Source organism: Ambystoma mexicanum, chromosome 5p, assembly GCF_040938575.1.
Source record: "Ambystoma mexicanum isolate Mex_15411 chromosome 5p, UKY_AmexF1_1, whole genome shotgun sequence".
Taxonomy (NCBI): Eukaryota; Metazoa; Chordata; class Amphibia; order Caudata; family Ambystomatidae; genus Ambystoma; species Ambystoma mexicanum.
In genome coordinates this window covers 294,749,974-294,770,803 of record NC_090930.1, presented here as the reverse complement: position 1 = coordinate 294,770,803, position 20,830 = coordinate 294,749,974, and the positions used below count along the sequence as shown (strand labels likewise).

At 45.0% G+C, this 20,830-nt stretch overlaps 1 protein-coding gene across 4 annotated transcripts in view; it reads right to left on the bottom strand.

The window, feature by feature from the left end:
- NRK (Nik related kinase) overlaps positions 1 to 20,830 on the bottom strand; it is a 1,461,188-nt gene that overhangs the window by 1,165,932 nt on the left and 274,426 nt on the right. The window contains exon 1 of one of the 4 annotated variants that reach the window (XM_069612726.1): positions 6,656 to 6,724. The exons of the other annotated variants lie outside the window; for them this stretch is intronic. The gene's annotated coding sequence lies outside the window, so the exon portion shown is untranslated. Of the gene's footprint in view, positions 1 to 6,655; positions 6,725 to 20,830 lie in introns of those variants that run through there. 4 annotated transcript variants of the gene reach the window in all.

Sequence of the window (20,830 nt, the reverse complement as noted above, 5' to 3'; positions counted from 1 at the left end):
GTATATGATTTCTTTGTATTTGCAAACATGTTTCTCTTGCTACTTTGGTTACATCTTTATTCTTTATGTTTTCGTGTTCATTTCAGTGCACCCTCCTGTCTTCTATTCATGATGTCACTTCACTCTGTCTGATTTCACTTATAGATCTTCGATATACAATGGTGTATGCAGACATCCTTACACCACCTATGTGTGAGGGTACATTTGATATGGTTCTCTGACTGCATACCATCTCTCGTATCTTCAATAGAGTATTGGGATGATACCTGGTGTTACACAAAGCACCTTTTTGTTATTCTTCTAGTATAACAGAGGCGAGGGGACGGTCACTAGAGATGACATGTACATGTGTCTCTCTACAGCAGTGACTGCTCCCCTGTGGCACAGATCAGGTTCAGGGGTCCCAGGTACCCTCCTTGACAGCTGCAGTGATAGCCACGTCACTCCAGCACAGCGGCAACATTTACAATGTGCGCCTCTATTCTCATACAACATAACTCTGAGAGTTACTATCCAGGTGGCACTTTTAAACATTAAATATAAGCCATACCTGAGTCCAGGGTATGGAATCATACTTCAGTCTGCCTTGTGAGTCCAGCCAGTCATAAACAGCCGATGTGTATTCTCCCTAGACTTGCTGTTTGCTGCACCCAACAGGACAGGAGCCAGTGGGAGCTGCCTCTCTTTTGATCCTTTGTGAGGTCAGGTAAAGCTTCGCTCCAGCAAGACAGACCCTCAGTGGGAGCTGCACTGGGAAACAGGAATCAAAGGGCACACCCTACAGAAAAAGACTAACCTCACACCAGTGTGCTGCATACCAACAGGGCCTTTGATGGTATAGAAAAGGGAAGGGGGCAGAGTTAGAGTAGGCAGATGGAGTTCAACATAATTGGAGGAACATTCAATCTTATTGTTTCTCTCTATACTTCTCATTCCTTCCTGCCTCACCCACTTCCTTTAGCACACAGCACTTTGGAAATGATGTCAGGAGGCAAAACACACTTTTTTCAAGGACAGGGATTGGACCTTTTTAAATAGCCTTGCTTTTGTCAAATCACCTACAGGCATTTTCCCATAAAAGAGGGGTCAACCACTCCTCCTTTGATTCACTTGTGGACTTCAAGAATGTAAGGGAGCATTCATTTGGACCTCATTTAGGAGAGTTGATCTTTACAAAGTCCTCAGCCACTGAGGTGAAGAAGGAGCAGTCCAAGTCAGAGGCAAGCTCTGCTCCCTATCTACTTCCTGGGCACATTGGGGGTGACTCTTGATGAGGTCCAGGAAGTGCCACTCTGCACCAAACCCCTGTAGGCTTGTAGAACAGACCCTGAACAAACACATTCTGACCTAGAGCCCCTGGAGTGGCTCTCAGAGCATCTGGAGAACCAGATCAGCTGAAGCTTGTTGTTCTGCTGTATCAGACCAGTCAAAACGCTTTTAAACCATGTCCACCACATTCAAACCAGAGGCACTCACTGATGCGACCTTTGGCACTCCATCCAACTGAAACTCAAACTCGCCACTGTAAATTAACTCAAACTGCTGTCTCTTCAAACCCTGCTTCGGAGCACCAAGGTGACTGCATCGAAACGATGGACCCCGACATGAACCAAGGTCTCATCGAACAGGTGTTCCCCTTCTCCTCCTGAACCCCAAGGACAACATTCTTCTGTTGCTCCAGCCTTGGTGGACGCTGCATTCTCTCCTGGCCACTGTGCTCCTTCCCTCATCTCCTCTAGCATTCCCTTGTGCGCCCTCCCCTTCAGTGCACCCCCGCCTTAGCATTACCCTTCCTCTCCTTCCTGCTCTTCCACCTCATCCCCCTCCACTTTTTTCTGTTAATACACTTGCACACTCCCATTTTCTAATGACCTAGTAGGAACGTTATTGTTTGTCTTTTTCCCTGTTCATCCCCACTTTCACTTCCTCTCCTCCTCCTCTGTCCTCTTTTCTGTTAATGCACTTGCACACTCCGAAGTTTCTCACGACCTTGTAGGTTTGCTATTTCTTCTTCCCTGCCCCCCTTTCTTCACCTCCCTCCTCCTTTTCCCCTCCCCTCATTCTCATTACGGCACTTGCACATTCTGAATGTTCAAGACCTAGTAGGAATGTTTATGTTGTTTTCACCCTTGCGCCCCCCCTTGTCTTAATATGCCTTGAAACAGAATTTGGATGTATAGGTGCATTATAAATACATAAATAAACCGCTGGAGCATCGTGTCATACGCTGACCCGAACCAATGGTAACCTCCCGGTCTGATCCTGGTGAACCATCCAAACTTCACACTCGATCTGCACTGAGCTTGCGATGCAAACTGATGAGATGCCAGCTCGCCGCTTGACCCAACATGACTCACCGCACCTGAACCTGGTTCAACCTGCAACTCCGCCCAATTGAAGCTTGGATCAATGCTGTCAAACAACCTAGGTACAGTGGGAAGGTACTACGGATACATAGCTGCCCCCCATCCATCTTTGGGTGCTAGACCGCTTAGGTCACCTTTGCACCATTTTCCGGTGACAGACATTTCCCTTTATTCATTCTACTTGCTTATTGTCTTTTTACCCCTGTTTTATTACCCAGAGTTCTGCATCTGTCTATTGTTTGAAAATGCTTACATTTGGGTTTTTATAGGTTTGTTATAGTTATCTGTACATTGCTGTGTTTGATTAACCTATTTATATTTTAATAGAACCTTGATTGGACATTCATTTTATTTTGGACTGTTTGTAATTTGCTGTTTGGGTTGCTACTGGATCACATTCACACTGTTTCTGACAGCATAACCTTCCCTCTGCCCACTTTCCCACAAAAGGCAAATATTGTGTATCTCTTGGCTGTTTCCGTGACACCTTAAGGATTGGGGTCACTGTTGGTTTGTAGAAGTGTGTGGGCTGAGTAGGCAGTTTAGCCACTATTCATCCTTATACTCCCATAGAGCAGTAGTGATTTTGCCAGAGAAACACTTTGGCCTTAATGGTCTCTTTGAATTTTGCCAATTAAAGTTCGATTGTCTTTGGTATTCTTTTTTAGATTAGGCAATGGGACGAGATGGGAGGATATTGATTTGATAACATGGGGTAAGTCCTAATACTTGGGATCCTTTCCTCTTTGCAGGGTTTATGGGTCGTACAGTTGCTTTTCCTTGTCTTTGGTATGAACAGGTAGACCACTGCAGAGGAATTCCTTTAAAGGGCCGAGTTGATGGAAGAATTTAAAGGTTGTTCATTTTTATAGATGGGAAGTGAGATAAACATGTTATGCAGTGTGTCTGTCGAGGAGGTAGGCATCCGTCATAGGGTTATTAATGGGATGAGGAAGTGTAGTACTTGGGGACATGGGTGTTATACCATGCAATCAAATCATTTGATTGTAGAAGAAGCAGTTCAAGCAGGAGTGCAGCACATAGGAAACTATGTTCCAGTCCATATCTGTAAAACATCAAAGAATCATTCTGGGGCATCACATCACTTTTCAATGGAGCCTTAGAAAGTAGGGACGGATCTATCTGAACAGGAATGATGTGCTGGAGGTATCAGGTAATATTATCCCCATATATATGGTCGCCTTATATAATATCGCCGGGAATAGGTCGTGGGGGACAGGGACAGCAACAAACAAAAAAATCAAAAAATAAGGGTTTGGGGATTGCGGGGGTGTCCTCCGCATGTTCCATGCAATAATGTCCCCACAAAAAACGGCCATTTTTCGGCGATATTTTTGCATGCCGATATTTTTGAGGGGACATTATTACATGGAACCGTGCTGGAGGGGTGGGGGAGCCACTGAGAGCAAATCACATACGATTCCCAGCATGTACCACAGCACACTTCTTTTGAGTTGGTTGCATTAGACACATGTTTACAGTTTTAAGCAGAAGGAGATGTATTTCTTTGCCCTGAATCACAGGATTTGCATCTTTCTTGGTCCAGGTTCCAAAACCAGAGCCAATATTCCCAATGCCTGCGACTTTATTCTGGTTGTGTATGTTGTGAAAGACAATGGCAAACTGTAGACATGTCTATAGTGGTTGTGGGGTGTGTATGTTGGCGAGTTGGTTAGTGTGCTTCTTGATTTCGGGATTGAGCCACAGTGTGGGTGTGATTATGTGTTTTTCCATGAGATCACGGCACCAGTTTTCTCCTTGGTTAGTTAGGACCGTCTTGTCCATGTTTCTAGCAGCTAATCACCACAGCCTTCTACACCGACATGTTTCTCTTATGTCAGGTAAATGCGTTAATCAATGCTGTATAAAGTCACGTGATGCTGATAGTCAGTTACCTTTCACACATGAGCAGAGAAACTTGCATTTTACATTTGTTGACAGATACTAAGCACCGTATTAAAAAGACCCCTGGTGTGCACCAAGCACAACGCATACAATCTCAGACCAATTACCAAACATAAAGACCAATCATGTGTCTCAAAATATTGCCAGGTTTGTTCACATCTGTATACTGTTCCAAGATAAAATGTTATTATCTGACTTCAAGAGGACCATGCATACTAGCGCCCGTAACATGGGCTAAAGCAAGAATGCAAGACTTTGCATCTATATAATGGTAAGATGTGTTGTTGAGTCGGCTGAAGCAATTTGTTTACAAAGACTGTCAGCGCCTTTCAGCAGTGGACGTAGCCACGCCCCTTTAGTACAGACGATGAGTACATTATATGTATCCTTCTATACGTAAGACTCAGCCGGGGAGAACTTCAGCCTTGCCAAATCAGAGAGTCAAACCAAATTCCACATTCAGGATTCTGCCACACTTGAAAGCTCTCCCAAGAATTATCGGCAATCCTGAACCTCCCTCGAAAACACCCAATTTGTCTGAAGTCCCCCAGGTTGCACCTGAATAATGTAACCTCCTGCCTCCAACCACCTCTGAGATTGTCCTCTTCCCATTTGCAAACGCCTGACGAAAACCGTAACATGTGTGCACATCATGCAGAGTGGTCACCAGTAGTAGTTACACACAGATAGTAGCTGTTTCTAACTGCGTTACAGCAAATTCATGTAACCTCCTGGCCCAACCAACTGTAGAGTTATCGTCCCCCATGAGTCAATAAATATCTTGTGTGTGTATATGTCATGTAAGGTATTCACTGGGATGTTCTCCACCTCAATAGATAGAAACATGTAGGATGAGTTTTGCACTTACTTACAGGCACTAAAATCAATATCCTGCACCCAGCAAATGGCCTCATTACATGTTTGGTGGTATCTCAGTGGTAAATCAAACTGTATTACTGTTATCACCACTTAGTCCAGCAGTATTACTGCCAGATTACAAGTGGTGGTAGCTGTTGTTTGTCTGCATTAATTAGAGTCCATAGGACTCCATGGGGGATTTCAATGGTATTGCCCCCTGCGGAAATACTACTGAATAGGCCGATTTTGGGCGGTAAGGCCACGGACTTACCTCCAGCTTCTTGCTGGAGCTTTTTCCTCCACTTTACCCCCAAACTCGTAGTTTGTTGGTGCGGTAATGCAGCAGTAACGGTATTACCACTGCATTTTTACCTCACTGTGTGTTCCTATGTGAATTATTTTCTAACACACCCTCAGATTTCTACCTTTCCGTCAACTAAATCCTATTCCACTTCTCTAACCTTCTCTCAACTGACTTGAAGTACCATTGACACGTCCTGCGGCAGCCAATATGACTGATCACGAACCGTACTCGTGCGTGCCAGGCCTTAAATAACCTCGAGACTAACTTTCTTACTCCAACACACCCAGACCTCAAGGTATGTGCAGACATGCTTGGTGTAACCAAGTTGGCTTACATTCAGGTGAATCGGAGTGCGCCCGGTTAGATTTGCCCTGGCTTAGACGTGATTGTGAAACTTCAACTACATCTCGAGTAAAAACGTCACTTGAACTTTGCCTGCACCATAGTTCTGTCTTTGAAGAACAGGCGCCCCATTTCATAACCTACAATGGGTATGTTAAATTGCATTTGTGTTATTCTATTGCAATGGTGCAAAATTGCACATGGCAATAGTGCATCTAAAATAGGATTCGTTGCATGAAATGGACTGAGCAGTGCAAATTAGCTCCAGTGCTAACTACATTGCAAAGGGCAACATTGCACATGGCACTGTTCATTTACAATGCTTGGCCTCTTTGCCTTCTCATGTTTGGTATTTAAATGCGTAGCCAATGTGGACTCGCAATTAGTAGAAAATCCTAAACACGACAACACAAAGATACAAACATGATCAGTGTCGTAACTAAGCCAGTGCACTGCACCACGATAAACACCATCAGGTGTGATATGCCCTGTTCAATTGAACACCACTGGAGCAACATAACACAGACATGCAAGTTAGCGTTACCCTCTGAATTTGCCCCATCCAATGCAAATAAACAAATTCCTCCCAGTCTTAGCAAACTCTGCAGGTTGACATGTTCATGTGGTCTTCCTATATTGTTTACGTCATTGAATGCACATGAGCACCATATTAAAGCAATGGAGATGCAAACATGCAAACTTGCACAGTTTACCATCATGTGTAAAAGTCCCCTATGCAATTACATGACATAGAAAACACACGTGAAAACTGGTACGTTTGTAATATGCCACCACGTACACCATTCGTCTTTGGAATGTAGGAGCACTGCAGCACAATCACACAGAAATGCAATCTTACCACATCCACATTCGCAGTGCCGCGATCTGTTGATCTCAGGCGGCCCAAGATGTGCCGTTGCTGCCCGCACAGCTGGGGATAGGGGCTTTGTGTTAAGTTTTCTCCCACCACAGGATGCTTTTTTCTATAACTCACTTGGCGGGGAAGCTGGAAGCAATCCAAACCATATGTCACTTAACCATGCACACATGCGGTCAAGTCCGAGCTTGCGATGGAGGAGAGCTACGGCACCTCTTCTTAAAAAGACACACACACACACAAATCAGCGCAGCCTTCTTAAGAAATTGAACTAGCCCCCGCCCCCACACACATATAGCCTCTCACTCCCTCTCTCTCTCTCTCTCTCTCTCTTTCTCTCTCCCTCTCTCTCCCTCTTTGCTACGTTGCCTGAGCCCCCTTCAATACATAGATGGATAAGAAAACATCTTTGATGTATGCAATTTGAACAATGGTTACGAAATAATGTGCGCGCGCTGCTCTGAGAATGCAGCTTGAGCAGACATTATGTAAATATAAAAACGATTGTTTACAGTTTCCACAAGAAGTAATAACAGTGGCAATGACATAGATCATTTCCTGTGGAATGTGGGTATGTGTGTGCCGATGGGCAGGTGTGTGTGCGTGCGTGTGCTCACATGTGTTTGCATCTGTGCGTGTGAAAGAGGGAGTGAGAGTGGGAGAGAGCGCGGGAGAGTCAGATTGGGGGTAATTGCTCTGAGAGGAAGAAATGGAGATGGTGAGAGAGGCCCAAAGGGACGAGAACAAGCATTCATGGGCAGTGGGATCCAAGGATGTAGAGGGAACTGTGAGAAGGTGGAGTGTGGGTGTCGGGCCAGCGGAGAGAGGAAAAGAAAGGCAGGAGAAACAGGATAAAGGATGAGGAGAAGAAGCCAACATTATTAAATGGCGTTTCAAGAACCAAAGGTGGCATGTGGTGGGTGGGATTGAAGATTTGATTTCTTTTTAAAAAGCCGTAGGGAATCACATTGAAGGGACATTTTTGGGAGATAAAAAGCCAACCCAGAAATGGCCCTTGTAGGAACCTCAATGTTTGCCCAGTGAATTTGACCACACCAGTGAAACTCTTGTCTGATTAGTGGCCCAATCAACAATTGCAATTGTGGTGATGTACATAGCTGAAGGCTGTGGCCATTGACTACACAGCATATAAAGTAATGCATTGCAAAACAATACAAAGAACAGAACATGCTAGAGAATGCATGCTTTCTGAGGCAGATGTCTGCCAGCTGTTCTATTACATGATGTTATGTTATGTTATGTTACAAGTTCTGATACCGTGCACGGTCACCCACTGCGTCCCTTGCCACTCTGGCGGATCTGTAAAGCACGAGGGTAAAGGGATGTAAGTTAGTAGGACTGAGCGGGAGAAAAGAGCAAGAGAGCGGTGAAGTGCTGTTGGCAGCTTCAGTTCGGTTTACACTGTTCACTCAGCATAGGCCTGAAATCTCTCCTGGACTCAAATCTCTGCACTGGCTCCCAGTGGTTGCGAGGATTAAGTTCAAAACCCTCTGCATCGTCCATAAGGCCTTCTGGGGCCTGGAGCCTCAATACCTTCAACTCTCTCTCCCTAAACACCTTTCCTCTCGAGCTCTTCACGCAACAACCTCAAACTCCCTCAGAGTCAGTCGCTTCTCAAAGCAACAAGTTAGTGGTAGATCTCTTTCTTCGGCTGGTGCCTCCCTCTGGAACAGCCTCCCTGCCTCCCTGAAATTAGAGGAGAATCATCTTCGATTCCGGAAGCACCTCAAAACCTTTCTCTTTGCTACTGCTTTTTCTCCTCCTCTCCCGTGCTGATTTCCTGGCTGACACTGAATTTGCACTGGTTACCTGGTCACCCTCTGATCTCGGGGCCAGGTCCCTTCCCCTGGCAGTCGCACTCCTGCACTGCCTTCCCGGCTTCCCCGGCATTTGGGGACTGGTTCTGTATCTCTGCAGTCCCACCACCTGCACTTCACATATGATGGTTGCACTTTCCTTGCACTTGCCACCTGTGTGTCGTACTTTTATGCACTATATATCTTTATTTATTTTGTTTGGTTCTTATCCCATGTACTGCACTGTCCTCTCCCCCTTCTCCCTCAGACTTCTCCTCCTTCCCCTTCCCATGTACTTGAGCAATCTGAATGACACCTGGCCTAGTAGCATCGTTTTCTGTCCTCCCTTGTTCCCCCTCCCATGCCTCGTTGCGCCTTGAAACACTTGTGTATAGGCGCGTTATAAATGCCATATCATATCATATCATAGGCGTGTTTTTCGGTTGGTAGCTGTCATGTGCTGTTGTGCGAGGCTATGTATGGTTCGTTTTGTTGTTGCGGTGTAGTGATGTGCATGTGGTTTGTTGTGCTCTAGAGATATAGTTGTGTTTAGTTCTGAGTTTGAGAGGTGTATGTAGAAGGGTGAGGTATTTTTGTTTAGTAGGGTTGATTACCCTATCCTACCCCTACTGTTTTGATTGACTGTGGCACGTGTCCATTCTCCTGTTGTATATTCCGGTGTGCTACACTTACCACCCCTATGTTGTGTGCAGAAGAGTGTGTCCTCCCCATTGCGTATGTCCTTATTGTGTGGAGAAAAGGGTTGGCAGTTATGGCCCGAAGCATGCGTTGGAGCGTCATGATACTTGCGGCATAGCCATTTTTTGATTATATGCTGCTGGATAACCTTCTATGTTCCCAGCCCCCATTCCAGGGACGGTCTCAAGCATGCAACGAGGGAGATGGAAAGCAGGAGTAATACATAGATACAGATGAGCTATTCTAGGACAAGAATACCTTTCATTTCCAACACTGCATTATCTGGAACATCTTTCCCTGCCTCATCCGTACACTTTAGTATTCGATCGTGTAAATCTTCATCTGTGGGACATATCACTATGCCTTTACGTACAAAACCTTCAAAAGGTTGCATCTTGCGCTTTTGGGCGCTTGGAGAAGTCTGATATAGAATGTAATTGTGCTTCTTTAATGATGCAATCTGAAAATGTTTGTTTAGACACCCAGTCATTTGCTGGATGAGAACATCCCAGCGTCCAGCATAGTTCCTTTGACTTCTGAGGCCCATGACAAGCCTCTTACCCATAATGGTGTTTGTTGCCAATGTCTTGTACTTCTTTTCTGGATTGGCAGAGATGCTATGCAGCTGTGAGGAAACATTATTCACAATATGTGTGAAATGATGTGAGCAGCTGAGCATTTGATGGCCATAACTGACATGATGTGATCACTTGCTCATTGCATGACACATCCTTCTGCTGTGACTTGGTTAATGTCTTCTTGTCCTGCTAGTCATCCATGTATGCTAGTGGGATGTTGATGCATGAGAAATACTGAAAGCTCTAGAGAATGTTGTAGAGGGTTGTGTGTGTGAATATTCTGAATGTGTCATTTGGGGGCTTGAGCTGGAGTGAATGAGGATAGCTGGTGGGTGGTATCTATGTCTACATTTTAGAGTAACTGTACCCCTGATGAACTGTACACATATGTAAAATAAATCTACCAGGATTTTTCTATTAAACTGCTCATGGCTGGTCTTGTGTGGGAACGCTGTTACTTATTAATTATACCTTCCTGATGGATCTTTGATTTGCAACGTTCCATCAGTGACCAAAGTTCTACCCAGCTGACCCTGGGATGGAACAGATATTTCCTCCTCAGACAAAGTCGTTTCCACCAAAGGCTAATCCAATGGCCCTATGTACACAGAGACATGTTCTTCATTTTGAGCTGATCAGTTTCCAATTAAAACTACAAAGCAAACACATTAACAACATTTTCAATTCTAGTGAAACATGTCGAAACACAAACAATGTTTTCATATATGCTGTGTTCGTTTCGTGGTTTGTGCAGGCATTCCGTTAGTGCACACACATGCATTAATGGCTGAATGAATGAATGCGTTTCTTTATTGTTCTTGCGACAGTGATCTCTGTCATTAGGCGTGCATGGGTCATTGCTTTCTTTTCCCAGCCTCAGATGGCTTCACCACGGACAAACATTTGTGAGTAGGGATAGTGGACGGGAAAAGAAACAGTGGGCCTCATTCGGTGTGGGCCGGTACATAGTAAAAGTGACGGCAATAACGCTTACTGTCAATTTTACCAGACCAGACAACTACAACTTTGCTGGTAGGGCATAAGGATTTACCTCCAACTCAGAGCTGGAGGCAAATCTGCTCCATACCCGCACATAAAAATGCTCTTATTACCGTCACGGCCGGTAATTGCAGCAAAATCCCCCCATGAAGGGAATGGGGATTTACTGCCCTTACCGTCCCTTGCAATCTCCCGGCAATTCCGGCAGACCAAGTGCCAGGAACAACAATTCCAATTGCTGGTATATGGGCAGATTTACCACTGGAATACTGGCAAAATTGTAATGAGGCCCAGTGCCTAATAAAGGGATGGATGGACAAGCATCACTGGCTATGAACAGCTGTCGCCCCAGTTATTTCTGTATTCCTTGCAGATAAAGACCGATCAATATAGCTCTGCTCCAGCTTTCTAGATATGAACAAGAATTAGCCAATCTGGTACCATCAAATGTTTGACCATTACTGCCATTGGTAACAGTAATAAATCAGACAAATTGTGAGTTGTGGTTATTCCCCATTTTGAAATCTCATAGAACTTCCTTAAGAATCAAGCACATTACAGCCTGTGGTAATTCCTCTGGTGTTAATACCACTCTTGTAATTCCTCGTGATGCATTTCCTGACTTTTTTCAGGATGAAATACCACAGTGCAAGTGCTGTAGGTATTGCCTCCTCTGGGAACCAAACGAACATGAGGGACCCAAGAAAACCAGGCCATGATAGGGAAACAGTGTCTTTCTTCTCTTCCCACCAAACACATAAAGACGGTGATAGTGTTGGAAAAAGTCACAGAGAAGGCTGGAGCAGCCAGTCAGTTTCTTGACATATATGTTGTTTCGAAGTAAAGACTGGCCTACAGTAATCTCAGGAGCCAGGTTGCCTGATGGGGCATCCATGGGGCCGACCTAGTGCTGGCACAAGAGATGTGCTGTGCTTGAGAGTGCCTTTCACATCATACTGAAACTACCACCCCATGAGAGGCTACCGGAGGGGGGGGGGGATCCATGAAAAATCCATAGACGGCCACTTATTTTCCCTCACACGGCATTCCCGATGAAGATAAACAAATTATAGTGTGGGCAAATTGAGGGCAGTTTCCGGGCCAGCCATCTTCACAACTTAAAACACACGAAGTAATAGTCATCCACAAATCATGTTCAAGAAAACCAATTAATTAACTTTACCAGAATTATGCATGATATTTACATTCATTTTTAAACAATGACCAACTCGTACTGTGTCCTTTCAAGATAACCCTCCAGCCCGTCATTTGACCTATTATGATAGTGGCTTGTTTGTTCCTCTCCTCCTCCCTCTCTCTACACCTCCATCCCCCCTCTCCCTCCTCCTGTTATTCATGCACTACATCAATTGTCGTCAGGAATAATAATGTTACTGCTGATGTAATATTATGATAGTCATTTTTACACATTTGAAATTGTTTCAAGGACTGGTAAGAATGTAATTGTATTCTCCCATGTTCCCTTCCTCCTTGAAGCACTTTGAAACACAATGGACCTTATTACGAGAATGGATGTAGCCATGCTGCTATTTGTGGCATGGCTACCCCCATTCCGGGTACCGTGTTCCGGGTTCCCTGAATGGGGAATTACCGGGCCATTCCGACCTTGGAGGGCCTGGTATTTCCCCATTCAGGGAAGCCGACCCCAGTACATCCCTATTCCCATGTGAGCCCCCACAGGGCTCAATGGGGATGATTCTAACAATGAGCCCATTAATGACGGGCCCGTTGATAGCATCCTGGTCCGCTCGCGGGACCCGCTAAGGATGCCTGGTAAAACCAGGTCCTGCGAGGAGACTGTGTAATGGGACGGTAGGGGTTTAATGGGGCCAGCAGCTCTACCGGCCCCGTTAAACCCCTACGGCATTCCTCAGAATGAGGCCCATTGTGTATAGGCGCTATACAAATAAACAATCAATTCAATTCAATGTATTTATATGGCATTCAACATTATGGCGTCAATTGTGGGAGACAAATATGCATGTAGGAGCGTATCCATAGCTACGGTAATCCTATCATGATCAAACAAATCCACCTAGATTCTGGCTCATAATCCCAATGAAGCGACAAAGACTATTTAAAAGACTTCTGATGACATAGCAATATTCACACAAACATTTTCAAATAAACTAGCACCAATCAATGCAAACCATCCCTTCAAAGAACTAGAGCACCCCAACAGCTTGATGGTGACCCACTCAAGCAAGATGATTGCTAGGCATAGAGCCCACTTACTGCAGCTTTCTAAACATTTATATATAGAGAAAGTATATTTACAGAAAACCCTAAACAGCTGAATAGCAGGCAAAGATTTATTAAACACGAGACTGATTTCAACATAAAAGATAGTCATGTCCTACTTAGTTCTACCAGCTGCTTTTGTTTCCATCATTTGTTTTTGCTTCCTTTTGCCATCTCTGCCTTTTACATCATTCTATAGATTTCCTGAAACTATTCTGTTTACTCGTCCTAGTTCCTTTGCAACAAACTCCCTTTTTTCGATCCTATTTTCACTGGCACATAACTTACCCTGTCCTTGCCTCCTTGCTTGGCCCGCTCCACCCCACGCACTGTCTTTCGAATGGGGATGTCTCCACACACATACCAGTGGTTTCCTCACTGCCCATCTACACCATGCCACTATCACTCAGCAAATTACCATTCATTCTCCTGCGCACCCTTGACCCAGTGACTTCCTCATGTCACCTAGGGGTTTCTATCATGTAGACCCAGAGAATCCCCTATTCAGGTGACCAGGGGAATGGTTCCTTTAAGGAGGAATTACTGGGTCCTCTAATGTTGGAATGTTGGAATGACCAGGTTATTCCTCATTGAAGAAAACCCAGTATAGGAGCCCGGTATGGAGGCAGCCATGGCATTAATAGCACCATGGCTACCTCCATACTCGTAATGAGGCCCATAATCTCAATCCCAGCACTTCATTGTATTTCCCGAGTTTAGATCAATGGAAGTGTTATACAGACCCATGCCTGCATATCCGGGTGTTTAACAGAGGGAGTAATTTGATACACAGAGAATCACCTTTTGTATACAAAACCAGGGCAGTCGATCTCCCCTGTCCTTTACCAATCACCTTGTAATAATATAGCCTGTAAATATCAATTCCCATCTTACCTTTACTCCCCGTCCCCATTTTCAACAAGTACTAGGATGAGGAAGAGGTGATCGAGAGCAATGATATGATATGATAGGTTATTTATAACGCGCTTAATACCCAGAGGTTTCCAAGCATGGACCAGGGGATCGAACCTGTGGTGCTCTGTGTCGTCTTGCTTCCAAGGTGAGCACTTTGCCCCTGAGCTATCCTCCTGAGAAATGAAGATTTCCCCTATATTTAACATCGGATGTCAGGGAGAGGCCTACTATTACCAACTAAAATTGAATTGTCCCATTGATAGAGTCAGGCAGAGTGAGGCATTTACTTGTTATCATTCACACCAGACTCCACTTGACCGTTTTCACAGCTAACAAAGGTATGGTCTTTTTCCAGATGGAGAACGAGCTGGGGAGGCTGCCTGGACCTTGTAAGCCAAGGAGCAGAGGCTGGCAAAAGCCGAGGGCTGGATGAGAGCTTGCATCCTGCTGGTGGCGTCCAGAAAAGTGCTTGTTCCCTTGGGACCTGTGCCAACCCCAATGGTGTCTGAAGAGAAGGTGGTGAGACCCTGCCCTCAAACCCACATATCCTGAAAGGGACCGCCAGTCAACACACCGCTGCCCGTTGAGTTTTGTGAAAGCAGTGGGAAAGAAACCTGTGAGTGTGTGCATGACTGTAGCGGAGCAGTCGAAAGACACAAAATAGAAAGCGGCATAGAGCGTAAAGCAACCCATTGAAGATAAAAATGTTTTGAAGCTGAAAGCAATTGCAAAAGAGTGTGAAAGACACAGAAGTGAAAGTGAAAAGCAGAAAGTGTATGAAGAGGTGCAGAAGGAACAAGGAAAGGTTCAAATAAGCACCGGGAGGACAGAAAAGTGTGGGAAAGGGTGCAAGTAACCTGCAGAGAAAGGGTGCAAGTGAGCACGGAAACGAAAAGAGAGGCATGCAGAAGCACAGGAATGAAAAAGAAGGTGCCAGCGGCATGGGAAAAGGTGAAAGCAAGCGAGAGACAGTACAAGTGTAAACAACAAAGCAAGAAGGGTACAAGTATGTACAAGAAAGTAAGGTGTAAGTGTCCACAAGAAAGAAAGCAAAAGAAACAAAGGAGAACAAGAAGGTGTGCAGGAAGCACCTGTAGGTGAAAGGTTGAAGAAGGAAGAGCAAGGAATAAAGAGTGGGGTTACAGATCGGTGTGGTCACGACTAGGAGGAGCAAAGAACCATGCAGTTTCGAAAGTCTCTGATTTTTCCCCACATTTGAAGTGTGTATGAAAGAACTGTGTTTAAAGGAAAGGTACATCCTGACAAGTTGAACCCGTAGTTGAAACTGAAAAGGGGCCTAAGCTTGGGGAAGGGAACCCTGAGAGGCCTAACCAAGTTGGAGTCTTATTGTTTTTGTAGTGTTGAAAGTATTGAAGCTTGGGGAAGGGAACATAGAGAAGCTTCAAAAGGAACTGTGCTATTTTTATTTTGTGGTGTTTGGAACTTGAACAAGTTGAAGCTTGGGGAAGGGAACCCCAAGGAACCCAAAGACAAAGAAGGTATTGGAAACCACTTCAAGTGCTTCGTGGAGAAGGTTTTATGAACAGCCCCTTTTGATTGAACTAATTTTTGTGACATTGACCAAACTACTCCTGGTGAGAAGACCACCTGAAACCAACTTTGGTTTCCAATTTTCTGTTGAACCCCTTTTTGAAAGAGTTCCTATCACATTTTTGTAAAGAGTGAGGGTAAGCATAGGTTTAGACACAGACTTTTATTTCAGACTGTTAGACATTGACGGCCTTTAGAAACATCAGTTAAGTGAACCATTCCTTTAGAGTTAGGGACAGTCATGCATTATGCCATCCCAGGAACCTTAGTAAATAAAGGTTTTAAAATGACCACCTTTGAGTCTGTGTCTCTCTTGATATCATGCCTGTCTGACAGTATGTCCATACCATTCACCTCCTCTGCATAGGTGGTCTTCTTTCTCCCGCTCCGTGCGAAATCCTTTCCATGCTTGCCACCTCATCCGGTCTTTCCACTTTCTAATGGGGAAGTCCCCACATGCCTTCCATCTCATTCCACCGCCAACCCACCACTCTGCGCAACTCTTTCCTATCTAGCACTGTCTACTTCCTTCACCCCTGCTCGGCTTAGCAGCCCTGTCCCCCTCTATACTGATCCCTCCACCTACCCTCCATCTATTATGCCATGTTTGTTTTTCTTTCTTCCATGATTAGACCTGTTGGGACTTTGTGGCCTATAAAAGGTTTAACTGCTTTCAATTATGTTGGTCCAATATTGAATTGTGCTCGACGAAGCTGAGCCAATGTTGGATTGAATATGAGGACGCTAGGCTGATGCTGGATGTAAAGTGTGCCAGTGGCAGAAAGAATGGGTTGGTCGACAGTACAGTCGGGCATGTTGAGGCAATTGGTTTTTTAAGCTCTTTATGTTACAGGACTGTCCATCTTAATAGTTAGTCTTCTTACATAGCAATTGAATATGCTCAGGTCCAGATTCCTGCTATTGTTAAGCTCAGTGACTGCTGCTTCCGATAGCCATTGTCCTAAATGTTGTTGTCTAGTGAGTTGTAGGGTGAGTGGGTCATTATAGCTACATAGTTATACATGCCTCTGGTTAGTTCTGGTTTATCAGAGTTTGCAGAGAGTTTGATTTTTGTGTCACCAGGGAGACGGGTGGAGGTGTAGAGTCTGCAATAATGCACGTGGTAGAAGGGATCATCATAGAGGCTTATTGGACTTTCCTTCAGTGCAGCATCTTTAACCTACCCCCATTTCTTTCCGATACGCCAGAGGGCCAGGGGACCACTACGGTGGTGACAGTGCACGGTATAAATATCCTTTAACATTAACATCTTTGAAGTGTGTTTTTACAATCTTGGAGCTGATGCTGGACAGGGATCCGTTTGACTTTATGTAGGGTGTCTAAGCAAGTGTAATGTTTGGGGGCCCTCTTCTGCATTAGCTGAACAGGACAGGATCTGATTGCAAAGTTACGGAGGTCTAGGAATGGGTGGTTAATTAGTGGCGTAGAGATAGATTGTCAAGCTGCAAAGAGTGGAAAAGAGAATTCAGTTGCTAATTTGTTAGTTTCTCATTCTATTATTTTTGTTATACTGGATTAGTAAACTTCAAATCTTGAATCTTTTTCAAAACTCAATAATCCATTTGTTAGTTTCTGTACATCGCTGAATGTTATTATATTAAATGTAAACGAGTGCCTCGCTGTCTAACGGCTGCATATAGGCAACTGCCAAACTCCTAGAACACAGCATGTTATAACACTGTACCCAAAACGTCAATGTTCTTTCTACAGCTCCCTACGGCATTTTAGTTTTGACTTTAAGCAAAGCCAAAACTAATGCATTGGAGTACAGCTTGGGGGAAATGGCATGCGAGGAGGAACACAAAGCTTGTAGGTGTTGTTTGGTTACTTACCCACCCATTGGCTGCTCATGGCTATGCTAATCCCTATGGCCATTCCCACCCACGTCCTGCCCATCGGAGGCCAAAATATCTCCCATGGGAACTCTTTGAGATAACTTTATGGAGCATTCAAATAAAACTTTGCATTCACAGCGCCTGTCAGGGTTTTGTCAAAGCTGTCTTCTTAGAGCTAATAGTTGAATCGCTTCTGTAAACACTACTGGTGTAATAAAATGTCTTAACCAGGTTAACCTTTAGCCACTTGATGTATATGCACTATGCATGTCCTTAACTGAACTACCCTGAAAAACAAGGATTAGCAAAGCCAGACATGTTCGGCTTGTGTATTTGCCAGGCTCTGTTATCATATGCAGCACTTACTCCACCGGTTACCACTACAGCACCAAATCAAACATACAGTACTCAAATTAACACACACATGTGTCGTTGGTACGGCCCCTCAATATTTGAAAGATTGTCTTTCGAAAAAATCTTCTAATAGAATATTACGATCACAATGCAGAACCCTTCTTGATTGGCCCCTGTTCAAATTGAATACAATTGGGGAGACAGGTTTTGATCTCTGGGCACCCAAAGCCTGGAATGGTATACCAATTCCTCAGCAGGACCTGGCTTGCCCTCTGAGATTCAAAAAGATCTAAACGCCTTCCTTTCTATTTGATAAAATAGTAGATTCGGCGTTAACTCTCCGTCTTCTCTCTCTATTTCTGTCTCTCTTACAATGCTCTGAGGCCTCTGGATTAGTGGCGCTTTATTAACATTGATATAAAATGAATACATGTGCACCATTGTCCAGCTGCTACCATCAATGGACAGTTAGTACCATTACAGCAATGCTTGGCATATACCTTGTTCATAGCTACACAAACGCCCATGAATCCATCTCCAGCAGAGGCCTGCATCCTTCTTCCACCCCATCCCCCTGACACGTCTGTGCTCCTTTTCCTTCCTTTACCCCTATCTGCCTTCCTTACCCTTTTCACTCTTTCCCTGGTTTATGTGCAATATCCATGACTCCTACCTATCTTCTCCCCAAGCTACTCATCCTTGTGCTTCTTCCCAGTATTCATTCTCCTTTGTTTCTTCCTTAAGGTGCACTTTCCAAGTGCCCCTTTCCCAGTGCTCTTTATCAACCCTATGCAGCTTTATATTCTGAGTCTTCCACTTTACCAACCCAAACTCCATTAGCCCTTGGGCTTGCCCGATTCCGAGTGCCTCTTCTCACCTGGACCTTTCATCCTCCCTGTGATCTTTCCCTGTGTGTCACTTTGCAACCACCGGAGGTCGTTCCCTGTCCTTTGTTTTCCTTCACCATGTATTTCTTCCCTCAGGTGTTCCTTCTCCCGTTCCTTCCCACTGTATGCCTTTCCCATGCTCCATATTCCAATAATCTCCCCTCCCCCATGCATCTTCCCACATCCTCAATCCCTCCCATGGTCCTTACCCCATTCTTCCTCTCCCATTCTCTTTCCCTACTTGTGCTATGTCCAGCCAGTGTTCCAACTCTAATCTTTTCCACTTTGCGATTCGTCCCCATGCAACACCACAGTGCACATCCGTCTACCATCTTCTCCCATTGACACGTCACGGGTCACACTTCTCCCTCTACCCCTAGACCTGTAATACATCTCCATCTACCACTTGCACCTGTAGTCCTATATCTTGTGCCCTTTTCATTTGTCATACTTTTCCCAGCGTCCCACTACCCTCAGCCATCTATCCCCCTTTTATTTCTACCCCTTATATCCCATACAACTTCTCTCTGCCCCCCGCCTATGCCATATTCTTCCATTCCTCTTCTTTTACCCACTCCCACATGTGCCCCTTCACTTTCCTTCTCTCAGCCGCTCTTTCGATCCCGAGCAACTTGTCTCTTGAGAACGTTTCCTCCTTTACTCCACCCTTTCTCTGACCTACTGCCTGATAGCATTTCTGAGCAACATCTTACTTCTGTGCTCTGTTCTTCTATGCAACTACCACACTATTCTTTCCACCCAATGTCATTACAGCTGCACCACTGCCCCATGTGGCACTTTTTTCCTTGATTCTTCTGGATGATGGCTGGTGATGGTGACCAGAGCCGGTTGATCAAGATTATTTTACTATTGTGCAGAATGAGCTTTAAGGGGGGATACCCCCCCACCTCCTATGGAAATATCTCTAGAAAATATAAATTGTTTGGCAATGTAATCCATTAGTGCTTCAGAAAACATTAACTCAGCTTTTGGAAGATTTTTAAGGAGACAACACCCATCTCCTTTCTCAATTGCATTCCTTGCCCAAAAGTGTGGTGTGATATCACCTAAGTGGCAGCCATGTGAGGGGCGCAGGTACTATGGGGAGAGTAAAGGCTCAAATTGGTGGATGGGGGAGAGACACAGGGAAATTGTTGTAACTAAGGTGACATATTTCCTTGCATCCTTGCTTGCTCTTCTGCACTCCATTTAGGCACCTAACTGTTTTTAGAGACCAACACATGTATCCATGACGATTATGTATCCTGATACACTAAGAACATAATACATTATAAGTGCGTGCATTTGTGCCTGTTTCTCTATTTATGTGAGATTGCATGTTTGGGGATGGATACTCATTTGTGTGAGTGCCTGCTTACAAGTGTGAGTGACGGATTTGTGAGTGCACGTTGGTACGGGCATTGAGCATGCATTGTGATGGCTGCATTGATTTTGATTGCTGGATGAGTCACATAGGAGGCAGTGACATACAGGTAGTCTCACTCTTGGATGGGTGATGCATGGAGGCATGTGGATAGCTACAGGAATGGGGTGCATTATGCATGTGTACAAGGTGAGGCTCAGCACTGCCTGTAGGCAGTCTTGTGCTAATGTGTCCGGTGGACCCTGGTTTGCATCATTGCACTTCCCAATCATGTGGACATCATTGTGGTGAGATTGGCATAGTTGGACTTGAGGCACCAACCTGCATCGCCTGATGTCGGGGCTCCTCTCTCCATGTCCCCAACTCCCTCTATGCTCTCCGTGCCTTTGGTGGCGTCACATATCTCCTCCCACGGCTGTAGTATTAGGGGCGACTCAGCACCTCCACCAGTCGCCATGCTGAGATTCCGATTTGCCACCAGTATGCTCCTGACGCGGAGACGTAGATTGTCCCACCGCTTGCGGCATTGTTTGATAGTGCGGTGTGTTCAGCCGACAACACTGAACCTCTGGGCGACCATAGCCCAAATTGCCTTTTTCCTCTGCAGCGCTGGTCGGGTCATCTCAGTGGCAAATACGACATCTGCATGTTCTTGGAGGGTTTCGGCCAACATTGTTAGCTCCTCCCTTGAGAAGCGCTCCTAGCGCAGCCGATCTCCGCTCTTCTTCAAAACTTTTGGCATCCTGATGTGAAAGGGGTGGTGTTGGAGGTTTGTGGAAGTTGTGGGGGTCAGGTGTCTACTGGTAACAGAGGATGGCAATGGATTGTGTTTTTAAAGATGGCCTCCGTGCTCTT